At 41.3% G+C, this 5,603-nt stretch overlaps 1 long non-coding RNA gene across 1 annotated transcript; it reads right to left on the bottom strand.

The window, feature by feature from the left end:
- Window positions 1-258: 258 nt before the first annotated feature.
- On the bottom strand, window positions 259-1,084 carry LOC116322629. The gene is made up of 3 exons (XR_005612279.1): window positions 958-1,084; window positions 598-856; window positions 259-496 (listed from the first exon to the last, which is right to left on the bottom strand). It is a non-coding gene; the product is annotated as an uncharacterized LOC116322629 (long non-coding RNA).
- Between the last annotated feature and the right edge of the window lie 4,519 nt (window positions 1,085-5,603).

The raw sequence follows: 5,603 nt of genomic DNA on the forward strand, positions 1-5,603 counted from the left end.
TAAACTGTTCTGCTGTTTGATCAAACTTCACTTGAACTTCTTCACAAACCTTTAACTTCTTCTTTAAGGGCTCCAGAGTTTCCTGAAGTTCCTTCTTGTGTTGTTGTGCAGCTTCATCGATGGGTCTGAATCTGTGATTGGTGTGTTTGTCTGAGGCACAGCAGATTTGACACACTGGCTGCTGATGGTCCAGACAGAAGAGTTTGAGTTCCTCAGAGTGCAGACTGCAGAGAGCCTCTGAAGCTCTCTGATCTCTCTCCTGTAAAAACGACTCACACAAGTTCTTTAAAGCCAGATTTGAAGGTGGATCATCCTTTGAAGATCTTCTCTTACAAACTGGACACTCGTGTGTCCGTTTTTTTCTCCACCATCTCTTCAGACAGTCTTTACAGAAGCTGTGGCTGCATGACAGAAGAACGGGATCTCTGAAGACCTGCTGACAGACCGGACAGCAGAGATCCTCCTCTGATCTGGAAGCCATTGAGTCTGAGTGAAGCTGAAAATAGCAGACAGCAAGTACAGTCAGTCCTGGCTCCCCTCCCTCCTCTACTACCTTCACTGAAACTTCCTTAGAGTCGTGTTTTTGCTCAAACTCACATTCAGTGTGTGGAGCGTCAGCAGCTTGAAGCAGCAGTGTTGGCGTCTTCCACTTTTCTCTCCTGTAGTTGGACTCACTCAGAGGAAGCTGTTAGTTTGGGATAGAGATGAGTTTGATTCTGAGTTATAACAACCAAGGTTCCTGTAACTCAAGGTGTGTTTCATTCCAAAGTTCAGACATCACCCTGCCAGAAGCTGTAAAAGTTAATGATAAACAGGTCCTTCTCTGATCTGGAAGCCATTGAGTCTGTGAGTGAAGCTGAAAACAGCAGACAGGAAGTACAGTCAGTCCTGGCTCCCCTCCCTCCTCTACGACCTTCACTGAAACTTCCTTTGAGTCGTGTTTTTGCTCAAACTCACATTCAGTGTGTGGAGCGTCAGCAGCTTGAAGCAGCAGTGTTGGCGTCTTCCACTTTTCTCTCCTGTAGGTGGACTCACTCAGAGGAAGCTGCTAGTTTGGTCTAAAGACAAGGGTGAGTCTCCGTTAGAAGAATCAGTGGTGTTATTTCTTGTTACTAAGGGTGTGTTTCATTCCAAAGTTCAGACATCAACGGGCTAGAAGTTGTAAAAGTTAATGATAAACAGCTTTTATCTCATTTCACTTCCAAAAGTCAGTCGATGAAAGCAGCAGTGCAGTTGTTAGAGAACTGTTACCATCAAATTTTTCCACAACATGGAAAAATTTTGATCATGCTTGCATGAAATCAGCCCCAAAGCAGCAGAGACAGTGGATGTATGTCTTTGCAGGTTCTCAGTCATCCAGATTGTTGTAATCTAAGCAACTGGACTTCTTTAAGATTCTTAAAGACATTTCACCTCTAAACTCTTGTTGATTTTATTGGTTGATGGTGTGGACCTGTCTGCAGTGTAAGCTTGTTAACCAGTTGGCTATTCCAAAAGTGCTTTTGTGCCCACTACCTTTAATGGAGGTCCCGTTTGAGCTCATTGGACTTCATTGGTTTGTTTCACCAGTTGCACGCAGCTTTTGCTTTGTAGTTTTCATGGATGATACAACATGATATCCTAAAGCAGTGCCATTGCGCACCATTTCTGAAAAGACTATGGTGCAAGCGCTATTTCAAGTCATCTCCCGAATTTGCATCCCAAGAGAGATGCTAAGAGATGCACATCATTCATGTTTCTCAAACTAAAAGAACTGCATAAATTATTGGTATTTAAATCTGTTCAGACCAGCATCTACCATCCTCAAACTGACAGACTGGTGGAGCGCCTAAATAGGACTTTAATGTCCATGATTTGTAAGTTCATTCCCAACAATAAATGCAATTGTGACCGCTGATTAGGACTTTTGTTGCTTTCAGTGCGGGAGGTGCCCCAGGCCTTCATGGGATTTTCTCCCTTTGAACTACTGTTCGGCAGGGAGGCCAACCTCCCAAACTGGGAGGAACATCCAAGCTCAGTGAAAAATGCAATTCAGTACATTGTGAGCCTAAGAGCAAAGCTGCATACATTGGAGAAGTTATTATGAGAAAATTTGCCCCAGGCCAAGCAACGTCGGCAGTGCCTATACAACCAACATATTCTCATCCCAATGCATAACATACAAATTGCCGCTACTTTACTTGTTGGGAGTCCAAAGTCATCTGTATTTTACACGTTGGGAATGACAGCGGGAATGAGAGAGGGTTGGAATGAAGCTATACATGTGCTTTAACCCTTTAAGACCGGTCAGGGGGACTTCCGGTAATGGCGTTTACTGGGTAGACATGTTTTAGGTCCCCTCCGCTACACAGTTGAGTATTTACCTTGCGAACCTACCTCTATGAGATTTTGAATCCCAGTTTAAGGTAGTGATGGTAAATTCGATTCTTTTTACTGAATCGAGTTTGAATGAGTCACTCACCAAAATGAATCGAGTTTTTTGAGTCATTTGAGTTACTGAGTCAGTTGCCCAGAGAATGCAAGAAATTTACATTTTCACTCAAACTTAATTTGTTCCTCTTTTCGTGTAAATCCTACTGCTAAGATGAGTGATTAAAAAGGAAAAACAACTTTTTTTATAGAGGAAAAGAGAGCAAAAGGAATACGATTTCTAAAGGGAACATTTATTTTTCCTTAAATGTGTCAAATATATATTTTCTCATCTAAGTAATTTACTGAAATACCGAATTCCTGATTATTTTACTTACATTATTGCAGCATCAGAATGCGAGTCAGACAGTGTATTATTTTAATAGTGGTGGAAATGAGGTCATATATTTTTTCCTTTAGCCTGCTTATTATCTTTGCAAAACAAAAAAAGTGTAGACTGAATGTAGCACGAGCATCCACTGAGCTGTGAGCCAGGGGGCAGTAATGCACCTTAATGTCGGTTGCCAACCAAGAAGAAGAAGCTGTGAGCCAGAAGGAAGGGGGTTAGTGAGTAAGTGATTCGTTCATGCTACGATTCACCACAGAAAGGGAGGGGGTGATTGAGTGAGTGATTCGTTCATGCTACGATTCCGCAACGGACATTAGCTCTCAGGAAGGGAGGGGGAGAGTAACTAAAATGTGTTGTTAGCATGTTAGCAGAGCAGTGCTACTTTGAACTTTTGAGCTATTGTCTTGAGGAGAGCTTTCTACTCATGGGTTTTTTTTCCAGTCCAGAGCAGAAATGTTTTTGTTAAGAAACTGGCTGTTGTTTTTTCACACAATTTTAATGATAAGCTAGATATATTTCTACTAATGAAATTAGTTTTCTAACAGTCAGTAAAGTGATTCTTGAGTATTGAACGATTCGTTCATGACTCGCACATCACTAGTTTCAGGTGTCTCTTGCCATTGTATTCAAATAGCACTTTGTTTGAAAGCGCTTTATAAATAAAGTTATTATTATTATTATTATCATTATTATTATTATTATTATTATTATTATTGTCGACTACCCAAGATCCAAAGAATGTGAAAGGGCAAACAAGACCGAGAAACTGCAACATCTGCGGCACCTGTAACTGCAGCCGAGATTAGCTTAATGCTCGAAGAGCATAGTTCTGCATTGGTAGCGGACTTTAAGTTATCCTTTGAGAACTTGTCCTCTAAATTAGACAATGTGCAATCTGCCTTGCAGGACCACGGTCAACGCATTAACTCGTTGGAGTCCACATACACTGAATTTGACCAATGTCTGGATCAGTTAGAGGCTGAATGCACTACGCTTCGGAAAGATAACAACTGGCTAATATTCAAGGTAGCAGACCTGGAAAGTCGCAGTAAGCGACAGAATATACAACTTGTGGGATTACCTGAGGACATTGAAGGTCCACGCCCTACAGCTTTCTTTTCACAGCTCCTCGTTGATGTTTTCTGAGCGCAGGTGCTTCCCTCACCGCGCGAGCTGGACAGGGCGCACCAAAGTCCAATTCCGAAATCGCAGCCAGCCAGTTATTCACAGCCAGTTATTCTGCGATTTCACTGGTACCAAATGAAAGACCTGGTAATCCGTGAAGCTCGTAAGAAAAGCGAACTCAACTACAATGGCCATAGGATCCACCTCTATAAAGATTACAGCCCAGAGGTGGTGAAGAACCGAGCTGAGTTTAAAGACACTATGTCTGAACTTTATAAGCGGGGATTCAACCCTGCGTCCCTCTTTCTGTCTTAACACCTGGTTCTCATGTTTCTTTGATAATATTTTGAACTAATGTTCACAGATCCTTAGGAAGTTTGATTTATAGGGGATATATACTTAGTGCTCCAAAGTTAAGGTTGTATGGAGCTTCTATGTAGCAGGAGTTTGGGCCAGGAGGTTGAAGTTGTTGGGAATATACTGTTGTCACCTTAGTTCGGAATTGGGACCACATCTGTGGGGTGGGGTTGGGGGTACTATGGCCCACAGATGTGGTTGTTATACTTACGCGTTATTGGTCCTGTGTTTGTTTGCTTTTGTTGTATGTGGGGTTCTTTGGGGGCTTTTTTGTTGTTGTTGTTGTTTGTTTCTTCATTTTGTTTTTTTCTCTGTCTTTCTTTTTCTGTCCTGTGTATGGTCATTCTGTCACAAACCAGTTTTCAGTAACACATGTATATGGCTGGTTATAGCACTATCAATAGTACTGTTATGTTTTTGTCTTGGAATGTGAAAGGCGTGAACGGTCCGGTAAAGAGATCTCGGGTTCTCAGTCACTTAAAACATATCAACGCACATGTAGCTTTTTTCCAGGAGACTCATTTGCGAGTTGGAGATCATAAAAGACTTAAACCTCCATTGATAGGTCATATGTTTCATTCAAATTTTGATACTAGAGCCAAAGGAGTGGCAATCTTGGTTGAGAATAAAATACATTTTTCTCTCACTAAATTGATTGCTGACAGGAATGGACGATACCTAATTGTTGTAGGGACCCTCATGAGTAACCCAGTTGTTTTAGTGAATGTCTATGCTCCAAACTTTGACAAGGCTCTGTTTGCTAATAATGTTCTGAGGATGATTCCTGACTTAAACACACAACTCCTGATCTTTGGAGGTGATTTAAACTGCGTTATTGACCCAGAATTAGACAAATCTGCCACTGGCTCTAAAGCATCATCTGCCATGTCCCGGGCTTTTTCAAACTTTATGATCCAAAATTGAAAAAAAGGAATATTCTCTACCTTGGGGGTTAAAAAACCTCCAAGGATCAATGTATCCAATGTCCATCACACATATTCTCGCATCAACTACTTTTTAATAAATGGTTCTACAAATGAGTTTAATCTCCTGTTGACCCATGATGCAGAGCAATTGTTATTACAGTCCCGTGGCAACTATTATGAACATGGCGGTAAAGCATCTCGTCTTCTGGCCCACCAATTACATCACCAATTGGCATCTCGCCAAATTTTGCAAATTAAAAATGAATCAGGGACTTTGACTTCTGATCCAACTGAAATCAATTCCACTTTTAAGTCATTTTATAGTGCTTTGTATACATCAGAGTTCCCTTCGAATTCTATAAATATGAACCACTTTTTTTACCAAATTGGATACCCCTACAATTGCAACCTCAACGGCGTCAGAAATCGAAGCACCT

The sequence above is a fragment of the Oreochromis aureus genome, linkage group 3 (genome assembly GCF_013358895.1).
Source record: "Oreochromis aureus strain Israel breed Guangdong linkage group 3, ZZ_aureus, whole genome shotgun sequence".
In the NCBI taxonomy this organism is placed as follows: Eukaryota; Metazoa; Chordata; class Actinopteri; order Cichliformes; family Cichlidae; genus Oreochromis; species Oreochromis aureus.